Raw genomic sequence first — 14298 nt, 5'->3', positions numbered from 1 at the left:
ATTGGTTGTTTTTTTATCAAACCAATATCACATCATTATATAGGTACTTTGAAAGTTCGATAAAAATATGATGTTATTTTAGCATTATTAATGGTTGCAATAATTGTTTTTCAGTCTGTATCAATTACCTATATAATTTATTTTTTGTTAAATTTTATGTGTATGCAACCCTTTTGTAACGATTTCACCCGTTCTCTATATGAAAATATGAATACGTATGTATTATACATGCATACTGTGACTATAGGTACAGTCATTTCGGTCTGACATCAATAAAAAATACGTTTAGGTAGGTATATTATTTTGAATGAAAAAATCATATTTTTGGATCATTTAAGATAGGTACGTGCAGTTTTAGCATTTTCTTTGCACCTATGTCTTGTCATATTAGTCGGAGAACCCATTACTGACTTTGATATTTCGACTTTTGAACTTGCAACTTGAAATAATATATTTCTAATTTGATAAAGTGTGATACTTTTTTAAAAACTTTTATGTTGGCCTTCAAATGTCGTATATTATTTTACAAAAGCTTTTAAACAAATGGAGTTGTATGGACCACACATTTTTCTGTATTTCCTTTCCTAAAGCCTCCTATACTAGACTTACTAACTCTTTTTTAAACTTTATTAATGCTTATTAAACAAAATACCATCCGCTAAAATTTCTGAAAATTCGAATTTCTCATTTCGAATTAGCTATGCTGAGTTGTTAAAATTATAATATATAATAGAGAGGTACTTTATACTATGTATTATAGTATACTTAAGTATAACTCCAAAAAATCAACGTGCGGGGAGCTTATATATTACAAACTACAATATAATAATATGATCTAACAGTTTTATAAATTATAATGTTATTAATTTAATTAATTGGAAAACTCGCGACGAGGATGGCACTCATCGGAATCGACTCGACTGGTACATATTATGCACACATACGTTTAATACGACCCGAACGCACGGAACGTTATTATTATTATTTCGTCTGTATATATTATAGCATTCGGTTTTTTCCCCCATCCACCCCTGTGCACAATAATTATAATATCATATTAATGCGTGTTATATATTATAGTCTGCCTGCGCGTACATGTGGAGGTATATAGGTACGTTTTATTAGTGAGATTGTTTTTACTTTATTATTATTTGTTTGATAAAACGTCGCACGATGCATCACGCGGGCCAATGATTCGTGCGACGCGTATACTTCTACCTATATATAATACGTAAAAAGTACGAAAACGAGAGATATGATATTATTACACGTGACGAGGATAATATAATATTATATAGACGCCGTTCCCATATATATGTATAAAATATACAGTTACCGGTGGGGCGGAAGGGGTTGTTCGCAGCGGGGGGTGGGGGATGTATATGTGTGGAGCACGCGAGTATTTTTCGCCCCGTTTTACCGCCCACCCTTTTACCCCTAACTCGCGCGAGCGCGTGTGTGTGTACGCTCTTCGGTGGCAGGCGGGAGAGGAGATAGGTGGCCGCCGACGCGGGTTAGGCGCGGTTTATACCTATATAATAATACACACACATAAAACATTCATAATAGGTGTATGTATATATATATTTATTTATCATTTCGTCATCAGGTCTTTCGTGCGGCGCGGTCGGCCGGTTGACTCACCGGGACACGCAGCCACCAGGCGTATATATACTGCCCTCGCAACCACCCCACACACACATTTGAACGAAACGTATATATTATTATATATACGACTTCGCCGTCCGTCGCAGAGCGTTTTTACCGGCCACCCGTCCGCCGGCTCTCTCTGCAGCGCGTGTATATACGCAGGTATATAATATTATAGCGTAGGCGGAGGGGTGGGCGCGATCGGTCGGTTCGTAGGTATATTATATACTCTGCTATGTATTTGTTTGATGGGACGGGTGAGGGGGTTGGTTGGGTGAGAGTTTTCCTCGACGCGTTTTCAGCTTACGGCCGAAAGTCGCCATGGCTACGTACGTATCAACACGAAATCCGACCGCCCGAAACCACCCCCTCCCCACCCCCCCCCCCCTATCCCACACTACAATTATATATATATATATATGTAACTATAGCACGCGCCCGGCTTACAACAGTATAACAATATTGTATATACGTATAGATAAGTCGTGGTAGTCGTCGTCTTGGTTATCGACCGATTTTCCGGGGGCCGCCGAGCTGGGATGTTAGCGCGCATATTTCAGAGTAGGTAGGTATTATATATATATATATATATACTTATATACCTAGGTATATGGAGCGCGGTCTCACCTGCACGCGGGCCTCCTCTATACTTACCCGACGCGTAAAACGGCCGAGCTGACCCGCACGTTATACAAGATGAAACCCCTCCCGAATCGTATACACATAATATCATATATATACCAACGACATGACGTGTGCGTGTGTATGTGGGCGCGCGTTTAGTGCTGAACATTATTCTTTGTACTTGGCTTCTCGGCTTTTTTGATCGATACGACGGCTCTATAATATATTAATATCATACAAGGTGATTCACCGAGCGTGTTCACTCCCGTTTTTTTACTACGGATAATATTATTAAATCCGTTCAAATTCCGACTTTTGGAGTTCACATGGGTGTATACTTTCGATAATTTAGATTTATTTATACCTATATAATTGACGGAGTGTACCGTGTCAATATACAAAATTATTTTTTAAAACGAAAACCAACCTCTCTTTTGTTACAAATAATTTTCAAGCAGATTATTTTTTTTTGAAAATATATAAGTCAAAACTAATAGTTCCGACGACATAATACATTATGGCCGTTTTATAAAAATCTAAAATAGGTAGATGTAAAAATGTATTAAGTATTTATTATACTCGAATAATTTTTGCAAATTATAAAATTTTGAATGATTAACTCAAAAACTATTAATTTGAATTTTGATTTTTATAGATACATCATATTGACTTCATAAGAGTCGTTTGCTTAACAATTTACAGAAAAGGGATGATTTTCATTTAAAAAAAAAATTTAGTAGGTACCTATCGTCACTGGACACTCTTTAAATTATATAAAAATCTAAATAATTGAAAATATGGTCCTTAAGTGTATATAAAAATCCGAAAAATTGAAATTTGAATAAATTCATGATAAAACGAAAAATGGGGGGTGAGCATGCTTGGTGAATCACCCTGTAATATTGTCGAGCGTATACAACTGCCGTTTACGCGCGTGACAGTGGCGTCCGAGTTGAAGCTACACGTAATAATAATATATTGAAATAGTGGCCACGTTGCCAATTTCGTGTAGAGATGAATTAGTACTGCACTCCTTGTGAATTTTATCCTAAGCACCTTCGATCAGTGGTTCTCAATTAGTATTTAGCCACAGACCTACAACTTAAATTGGACCAGGCACGGGGATCACATTTTTAATTTATTTTATATCAATGAAACTTCCACGCTTTCCACGTGTAATATGTTAATTTTAATTTTGCTTGAACATGAAAAAGAAGAAAAATTCTTTACCCATGTGTGTTGTCATGGCGTCACGAACGAGTGCTTGCAACTTAGTCATCCAGTCAAGCCAACTACGGATCTCCAAAATCGATCCATGGACCCTGGGTGCCCGTGTACCACCTATTGGGAACAACTGCTTTGAATGAACCCCATAACGGTCCTGATAATTGATTGTTGTGGGCCTCCTACTTATCAGTTACCTATACTGTCAATAAACTACAGCAATTGAATTTAAAACCATACATTCCTAAAACGTTACCTAAAACCAAAATTAAAATAGAATATAGAAATATAGTAATTAAGTATAGGCATATAAAAGTATGGTATAATAAAGCTCCACACATTATTGTAATTAAATTATAAACAATAACAAACTGGAATCAACAGCACAGTTATACAATATAAGAGTAAGAATTTTTTCAAAGTACCTACTTATAATATTATTGTGTTTTAGGTTTTATAATAGGCATTTAAAATAATACTTATGATAATAGTGATAGTAACATGATGACCATAGTAGAAAATCCGCTGAAAAACCTATCCTGTCGTCAAAAATAATCTAATAATTATTACTATATTAGGTATCATTTATCTCGTTACGTTCATGCGCGCAGAGCGGACGGACGCTCGTAGTTCGATGATTCGTTTTTACATCGTAGGTATAATATTCAGAATTAACTTTAGTTCAAACGAACACGCGAATGCAATAAATTATGAATAATTCAACTATTAACCGTCCGATAACGAGTGTATGAGTAAACACAATATTTTATATTATATGATCAAATCGGATTTTATTCGTTAATTTACAGCTGTCATATTAATTGATGCACAAATATATTACCTTATTATGTGTCCCGGACGAGAATGCGTTACACAAAATGTGACGAAAAAAAACTATAAATATTTTATATACTGCCCGGCAATTCGTCGGCACTTTTTACAATACGTGCGCAATTTCATATTTATAGTCGACGGTGCACTGCTGCAGTAAACTATTATACATATATTGTATTATATATATGCATAACTACTGTGAATAATACACCTATACATTATACAAAATGTGTTAAAATATAATATCTATTTTTTTTTCATTTAAGAAATTAAACTTCGGCAGCTGTGGCCATTGGTCTTGACAGTGATTTAAATTATTACTATTATTACATTGTATACTATCTACTTATATTATATCGACAACTACAACTGCAGTGTTACAATAATATTAAAGTATACCTGTATACCTATATATACAGGTAGGTATTACCTACGACGTATATGGTTTGTTTTCGTGTCTATAGTCGAGATCTGATTTTACTACGACACAAGTAATAATATCAAATATTATAGTGTACAGTACCTAACTAAATTGAATATTTTATATTATACCTACCTACCTATATATATACGATTATTCAGACTATTGTAATCGTGTAGCGCTAAAAGAAAACATTATAGCGGTTCGAATCATATATTGTCAGGTGACAGAGAGTCAATCATCACGACAACAATAATATTAATTATGTAATATATGCATTGTCCATATTTCACAAAGCTCTCGTGATATAGAATATAAGGTAAATAAATTATATTGTGTTTTCTTATTCTCTTGGACAATCTATTTTTAATTTCAAAACGTTTTATTGGCTAATATAATTATAATATAAATATTTTAATTTCATAATCCAATGTCATTGTGAAATAAATTTGTTTTTTTTTCTTCTTGCGAAATAGTAATAGATGGAATAATAATTGTACATAATTCGATCACCGTGGATAGTAGCAGTTAATCTGTTAAATATTTGACTTTGGGTACAGTCAATTTGCAAACGATTTTTGTTAAATATTTTTTTACACGTTTTTGTACGTTTCTCGACGGAGATCTGTCGACTATGTTACTAAGCTTAAGAAAAAATGTTTTGTTTTTATTTTTCGAACAAATTGATAATTATAGTCGACGAAGACCGTATACTGGTCGTGTAATTGTGTGCAGTACTTCCTATACTTACTACCTAGTTACCTACTACAGCTATTGAATGAGTTATTAAATTATTATTATTATTATTAATGTGTTGCGTGCACAATAATCATATTTTAAATAATATATATATATATTGCATATTTTATATTATAACTTGTAGAGTTTGATTTCAAATTAATATAATCGAATTTAATTTTCTAAATTACTGTACGTACACTGTTGTATGTGTTGAAGTATGGAGAACTGCATGTTCGTTAAAAAAAAAATAGATATAATATTTACGAACGTATATAGCTGGTGCAATAATACGTCATATTGTTTTTTGAAATATAATACAGTAGTGTGGTTCAATATCAGAGTAGGAACAGTTAAATAACTTAACGTCATTACTATAACAAGGATGTAAATAAACACAATAATTTATGCAAATTAATGTTAAGCTAAACTGGAAACGGCCCATTGCAGCAATAACTCGAAACGTTATAATATAGCGGTGAGTATAAATTATATACACTTTCTGGAGTTATGAATTTAAATGCTATTTAAAAATCCAGAGTCCAGACACGTACTATAATATGTTCATGACCTTCACGAAAATCGTAATACTAACGTATTATTAGTTGTACCTAGGTATTTGATGTTGACTACATATTATTATTATTATGTATAATAGTGTCGATGTTCTACTAACCCCCCAAAAAAACATCGCGTTTATTTATTATTTTGATATGTTTTAAACTTTAAGTGTATAATATATAATATATAATAATAATATAAAGTATAAACAGAATAGATTATTTAACGTGACAACAATTATTTTGAAAAAATTTAAATTTTTGAAAATATTTTTTCACATAATTTGAGGCCATTAAGTAAAAACATTTTTCAAAAAAGTAGTAAAGTTTTTTTTTGTTCAAAAATTATGTTTGCTAATGTATCATCAAATTGTGTATAAATAATATTTTGAAATAAAATGTGTTCTTTGTTAGTAAAAACACTGTATAAATATAATTGTATGAAAAATAAACGTTCAAAATTAAAACTAATCTGTTATAATATATTATAGGTATAACGATATTCTAAAGCCTAATGAACGATAATTATAATGTGATACAAATAAGTTAATATTCATTTTTTTACATAATTACACAAATAATAATTAAATACATTATTATATTTATCACATTTTTGAAATAATTTCAAAGTAAATTTGTATATTAACTTATGTTTATTATTATAAATAATATTATTACAAATATGAATTAGAATTTTTTTAACATGATGAACACCGTGATTTTCTTACTAGTGATGGCTGATGGAGGTGGCTGACGTGAGTTTATTACATTATACATACATAGTAAAATTATAAAATAAAAATAAATTTAAAATATTTATTATTGTTTTTACTAATTAACTTAAAAATAGTATACTCATCTGTATAATGCATAATACACAAGATTGGCGAATATAATTCAGACATAAAATATATGGAATTTCACTATAATATTGAAGTTATACCTAAAAATACAAGGTGTGCTAAATTTGAACTTGGGGGTGCTAAATAATATTTTGCACTCACCTAGTTGTGCCAATATTAGATTAGCCATTAGGTACATACCTAAGTATAAATTGAACAAATTATAGTATTCAGCTAAAACTATATTGAAAATCAGTGAGTACATTATTTTTCTTTCCAATATCGATATATTTTTTGACTGTACGAGGCACAATTTTTACGAGGTGACAATACATTTTTGTATCGAAACAAATACCTAGTCAATAAATTATAGTATTATAGAATTATTTCATGCTCACCCCTCATAATAATTTAAAATAAATCTTAACGATAGAATCAAATGATATAAAAGATAATAAAAAAGAGTTATATTTTATATAGAAGTAAAGATAATTTCAAGGAAGAAATCTATATTATTAAATAATATAATCTAATCAATGAATAGTTGATACATATTTGTGATTATTAATAGGTACATAGCAATTTACAACTTTTACTTATCGTAAACACGGGGACAGGTTACTATAAAGCTATAATAGAATTCAGCTACCTATAAATAATATAATTATTATAATATTATATTATGTGCACTCTTCTCGGTCACGCTTCTGCACCCGCCTCGGCGCAAAATTTAAAGAATTTAAACTGCAGCTGTTATATTTTATTCGACCGCGATAATGACTATCTAAATCAAAATTTGATTATGAGCAGCAGAACTTATGCAGAATTCAACGATTATATTGTTATGCTCGAGGTCTTAAAAACCGCTTAGTGTATGCATTGCATTTTTTTTTTGCTGTTTTAAACCATTTTTACTTCCGTGAAAAGTTTTAATTAAAAAAAAAACTCGAAAATCAACACATACGCCTATATTATATATTATTTTTACGATTTTCGATATGATTTAATGTAGGTTGACCTACGGTTAAACGCGATTTAACGCGTACCGCTATAGTAATATTATCACGATATTAGGTGCTTATGTTTTTACAGTAATTTGATCTATAAAAAATAGTATAATTCATCGTAAACGTCCAGCTTTGGTCACTATAGAAATGCAGGTATAATAACTAATGTCAAATTAAAATATGTCGAATCAATTATTATTGCATCCTATATATTCCTATATGGAATCGAAATAATTTATGTACCACTCGCCGCTATTACCAATATGTTCATTTCGAGATTTATAATCGGGAAAATATGCGTAATATGATCATATTAGGAAGTATATAGGTACCTAATTCAGCATTGGTGTTTATGATAACGACGTGAAATCAATGATTCGTTACTATGGACAACAAATTTATATTTTTGTTGCTGTCGGTTTTATATATTTCGAACAACAATCATTCACCGTGAGTGTACATATCGAGTTCGTTGTTGAGCGTATAAATTATTAAAACGTTTGACGGCGCGCAGTCAGTCTATGTACGAAACAATAATAGCCTTGTTTGAGCAAAATGTGTAAGGATAAAAAAAAAACAAATAACTATAAAATATACTGACCGTTACAATAATTTAATATAGGTGGAGCTAGAGGGGAGGACGACTTTGCAGGAAGCCTATATATATATGATAATATAGTTTCACGAAAACCTAAATACATAAACCCTTCGAAATATTTGAAAATTATATTTCAAATACAACGGTGCATTTATGCAGGGCTAAAGAGGCAGTTTCCTTATGGGTGGTAGATTTTTGTACATTTGTAAGGTTTATTTTCTAAAATTACTAGATAACATGGTTCCTGAATAAAAAAATATATATTTTAAAACGTTATTTATTTTTATTATTTATTTTTCAAACATGTATATATAGTGAAAGATCTTACAAACCTTAATCGTTTGGGTTTTTAACTATATTGGCGTGCGTCGAAACGATTTATATAAAATAATTTGTCAGTCGATCAGTATAGTATCAAATTACTGCATCGCGCATTCGAACGCTTTCTACACAAATTACAATGTCTGTATATATATATATTATAGTCATATATATATACTAATTTTAGCCATGAAGGTAGGAAACACACACATTATGTTATGACAACGAGTCTGTGTGGAGCGATTACAATTATTTATACAACGGCCAACGGGTACAGAAAAAACTGGTCCAATATATGCACACTTCTATACAGCCTCTCGGGACGCTTGTACATACAAGTATATATTTAAATGGTAAAAAAACTCGAAATAACGATATAAACTTCGAACACGCGCCATCTGTCATTCGCCAGCTGCTCCATCTCTGTTATCTGATGCAGCAGGTGTCCTCCTCTGCCGCAGCAGTACCAGTTATATATAGGGTACCTAACTATAATATTACCTATACATAATACATAAACACATCATATAGGTACACCGACCGTGCAATTACCGCGTATACCATTATCGTATATGTATAGCTGCATCCGTGTCATGTATACGTTTTGATCGCCGCCGTCATCTGCTGTGCGTCTTTCACTCTTTACATTTACGTCAGCAGCAGCCAGCAGCTCGTATACCTATTACCTGCCATAGCGCCAATATGTTTTCGATAATAATTATGCTATGTAAAGCAACGCAACTGGTTTATAAGTTTTTTTTTTTATTGAATTCGCCGAATTGCATTTGCATAGTTCGCAGTATTGAGAATTTTGCGTAGAGTGCAAAAATAAAATCCAACGATAATGAGAGCCGAGTGCAAAATTGGTACCTAGAGGTGCGTAAAGATTTATAAATTATTATTAAACATAGAATGAACTACGAAATTTTAAAAATTGATAATTTTTTATTTAGTACAGATGAAAACGAGTATAGGTATAGTATAGGTTAGTTGTTATTTAGATATAATGCAAAAAGTGTTTTAATATTTTTTCTAATTATCAAGTAACAGCTGTTCATTAAGAAGATAACTATAAATACCCAGTTAATATTAAAAAGAAGATACTAAAAATGTTCAATAAATACATCAATGAGTAATAAAAAATGTATCACTTTTGCTATAAAAAATGAATAAACATCAAATGATTTTATTAATTTTAGAAAATTGTCTATCGATTTTCACAACAAATCTATGAAATATAAAGGACATCTTTGGGTTACAAATGCTCTCACTCTTGCATCTTCCATCTCATAAATGACGCATGTTGTATAGTCTATTACGTATCAGTGTCACTATATATATCTCGACCATAAAGTCAAAAAGTTATCAAAAAACTTTGAAAGTTGCTAGTTGACTAACAACTAACAACTTTGAAAGTTGCTAGTTAACTAACTACTTACTAACGAATTTGTTAGATTGTTTTAAATTCTGACTGCTAATATTGCACCGCCGCTAAGCTCACAAGGGTCACAGTTCCCCCGAAATGACAGTGTGACATCTATATATCCACCCATAAGTACATAATATAGTTCCATCCGAAATGATGGAAAAGTAAAATTTAAAACGATATCATAATCTAAACTGGCGATCGTTCGCGCCGTCGAATAATAATTATATCCTACGACGCGTCGCATTATTTTACGGTTTATATTTTACATCCATCGTAATTTTTAATTTTTATAATGTGTAACCGTGTTATAGGTAGGTACTTCATTTTATATTTGCAGTGCGCAGTATGTTGTTATTCGTGTCCAGTACCCGCCGTCGTTCGAAATTTGTCCGGACGGGGTAAAAATTACTTAAAAACCGACAAGGGCGGACATGCAGGTTCCCAGAGACACACACAATGCTCGTGCGTTGTATTGCATATATATATTATATGTATATTGTATACGGCAATGCATGTATATGTAGTAATAGTATAATAATAATGATAATAATATAACAATATTACATATTATTATAATATGTGAACGTTAAAAACGTTAGGCCTCGCTGTTAATGGGACATATTCTGATATCGACTCGGTGCAGGTCGTACACACATACCTAGCATATTATACTATAATATTATTGTTATGAGCTAGTGTGTGGGTATTTATATATACCATACATATGTATACAATATAAACGTGCGGAGGAAATGACGGCGGAAAGGAAACGATCGGATGAGACGACACCTGTTCTAACGGACGCTTTAGCCTTGTATATATACGCACATCCACTTCTGTATTATACGTATAAGATAGGTTTACACGTCGCGCATTCACTGCTGTAATGTATTATTATAATAGGTGTTACTACTTACTACGGGCTTGCCGTGTGTACACACGAGTCATATTCAAATACACATACGTATAGGTATTATATATTATATGCATACACGCATGGACATGGTACATGTTTTAAGCGCGTACATATATACAGATATAATATAATTTATATGTAAGTATTATGCGTGGTAATGTTTTGTGTGGGGTTGACGCGATAAAACGGTATCATATTAATAATATCATAAAATATTCTAATTCCACGACATTTATTCCGTCGTCTTTTAGTTTTTCACGTATATACTCACCCCCATTCGATCGCGCGTAATGTGTTAGAGCGAATTTCCTTTTTATCCGCATAAGAAAAACAATGTGCTTGGGCCAGTCTTTTATAATGCGTTTGAGATAGTATGGAACAATAAGCAAAGGGCGAGAGGACATTTTATTTCGTCAACGGAAATATTGATTAATATTAAATACATATTTTATACATTTTATCGAATTATGTTATATCATAATACGGTCGTACAATTGTTCAGTGAATTATGTATAATGACAAATATCAGTCGTACTCAACCATTGGAAATGTGAATTCATTGTATATAAGAATTATTATACGTGAAATGTACAGAAAGTATTGATTCACCACACTCGATTAACTAAATCAATGATTTTTAACCTTTTCAGTATTCAATGTCAAGACACATTTTGCAGTGGCACATCCTCACAGGCCCAAGTTTTTATAATATTTTTAATAACAAATGTTAGATAAGGAAAAAATTAATATTTTTTATAATTTTTATAAAAATTGTTATATGATATATTATATTAACTGAGTTTGAGTATTATAGTATTAGTAAAAATGGTTTAAAATTTAAACTTTTTTTTCCACCTTTATTGAGATTTTAACCATAACTTATTATATCAATAGTAATTATTGTAAACGTTTCACATAAAATACATTATATTTTACAAGGTTTGGACTGTTAAAAAACCGAAGAAAAGAACACTGTTTTGATTTGATCAGGGATTTGAAACTTTTGATTTGATTTCGATTGTTTTTCAGACGTTTATTTTATTTATTTATATATTTTTTATTTCGATTTCGGGAAAAGTAATAGTATAGACCCGAACGGCTATACATTATAAATATACAACCATAGTAGGTATTGTATGTTCATTGGTCATTACTCATTGCTATATTTGATTTACTGCTGGCAGTACTGTTAAATATTTATGCTATGCTCCTTATTTCTGTAAGTATAGTCACAGTCAAAATAAAAATAATATAGAATAGGTACACGTAATAATATGATAGAGTCTCACGATAAACTATTGTATAAGTGTTGTATTTAGCCGCGAATTCGTCGTAAACAATTACAATTCTGTTTCAATGACATCGTTAAAAACTCAAGTATCGAAGATAATGGACCATGTGAATCACATAATATACAATATTGATACATTTTATTATATAGACAGACAACGCGTGTTTAGTGTTTTATATTATTATGACATATTTGACGTCACTATTCTTCCGAAAATTGGTGTGATCGCATCGGTGACCTCGTACGTTATTATTATTATTATTATTATAATAGGCGTTCGCGAATGACCGTTTCGAAAGTAGCTTTAAACTGCAAAATTCGACACTTTGACGAAACGTTCGCGTTTTTAATCTTTTTCGACACATCACACGCACTCGGCGAACCTATACAACATGATACACGATTATAATACATAATTGTAGCCTTTAGCCATTAAGCTCATTTTACACGACATATTTTAATGTAATTTCAGTGAACAATAATTATTGTCAAATCCTCCTGCAGGTACACTCATACACATACAATAATATAATAGTCAGGTCGACACGTTTACCCATATACCTACCTACACCTATAATTGATGTAATATCATTAAACTTATATTGTTATTGACGTATAATAATATATAGGTAAACCACCGTCGAAACATCTGCATAATATATTACAATATTACTGCGGTGTTACAATTACAATTATTATACATATTGTTGTGTTACGTTTGTGTCTTGTCATCTCGGTGTATGATTTACGACCCGAGCTCGCACACTTAAAACAATAAACGCTACGTATACGATATTATTATACATACTAATAACGTAGATCTACACGGTCTGCGGCTTATAAAATATGCAATTGGAGAGGGGGGCGATGATATCATGATATTATAGATTTTTTTTTCTAAATGTATCGATACGAATCGCTACAAAGCATAATATAACATATGCATTCGTTTTACTTTACAATACCTATTCAACAAATTATTAATTTATTAGTTTACACAGATATTATTTTCTGGTGCCGAATCTGCGGCTGTGGACGATTGCTTGCAGCACGTATATAATACCCATTAGCAGAACGCGTCTCATCGAGGAGTGACTATATAGATAATAATATTATATTCGGTCGTCGGTGCAGGGTAGTCGTTTTCCCTCTATAATTTATATTTGATAATGTTTGGTGTGCAATTCTTTTTAGAATATTGTTTTTATCTACAACGGGCCAACGCGTAACGAATAGTTACAAGAGCTAGGAGTGACTTATGATTCAATAATTTGGATATATAAAGCGTGCGGACATCATGGTAAAGCGTGTTTTGATCAGAAGTGCGCTGAGGCACGGTTCACTGCTGATAGCTCTTAAGGATTTTCATAGTATAATATTATTTTCTATTATTATTATTATCAAAGTCATCGGTCTAATAAACAGTAGGAATAATACAATTTATCACACATTTACGCGCTCGGTCGTTTTACGCGCTCGTTATAATATATACTATCAGCTATATCATACCTACCTATTATTATTGTGATGTACACTATCCGAAAATGTAAATGTTTTCCGAAGAACAATGGTGGTGCGATTTATCTTGGCGGATGGACATCGTCGGCCAGGAAGTCGATTCGGAATTAATTAATCAGACCAACGACACTCTGGTTCTCCCCCCCCTCCCCCCCCCCCATTATTAATCCTTGTCCGACAGTCTAGAGCGGCGCGCGAGTCTCTCTCTCCGCGCTGTATCAGCACATTATCATTCATGAATATCACATATACATACGATATACGGTCTGACCCCAAACACACACACGCACGCGCACGCGCACACGTATTGGTCATATATAATAAT

Source organism: Metopolophium dirhodum, chromosome 6, assembly GCF_019925205.1.
Source record: "Metopolophium dirhodum isolate CAU chromosome 6, ASM1992520v1, whole genome shotgun sequence".
Taxonomy (NCBI): Eukaryota; Metazoa; Arthropoda; class Insecta; order Hemiptera; family Aphididae; genus Metopolophium; species Metopolophium dirhodum.
Note: the sequence above shows the minus strand (reverse complement) of the source record.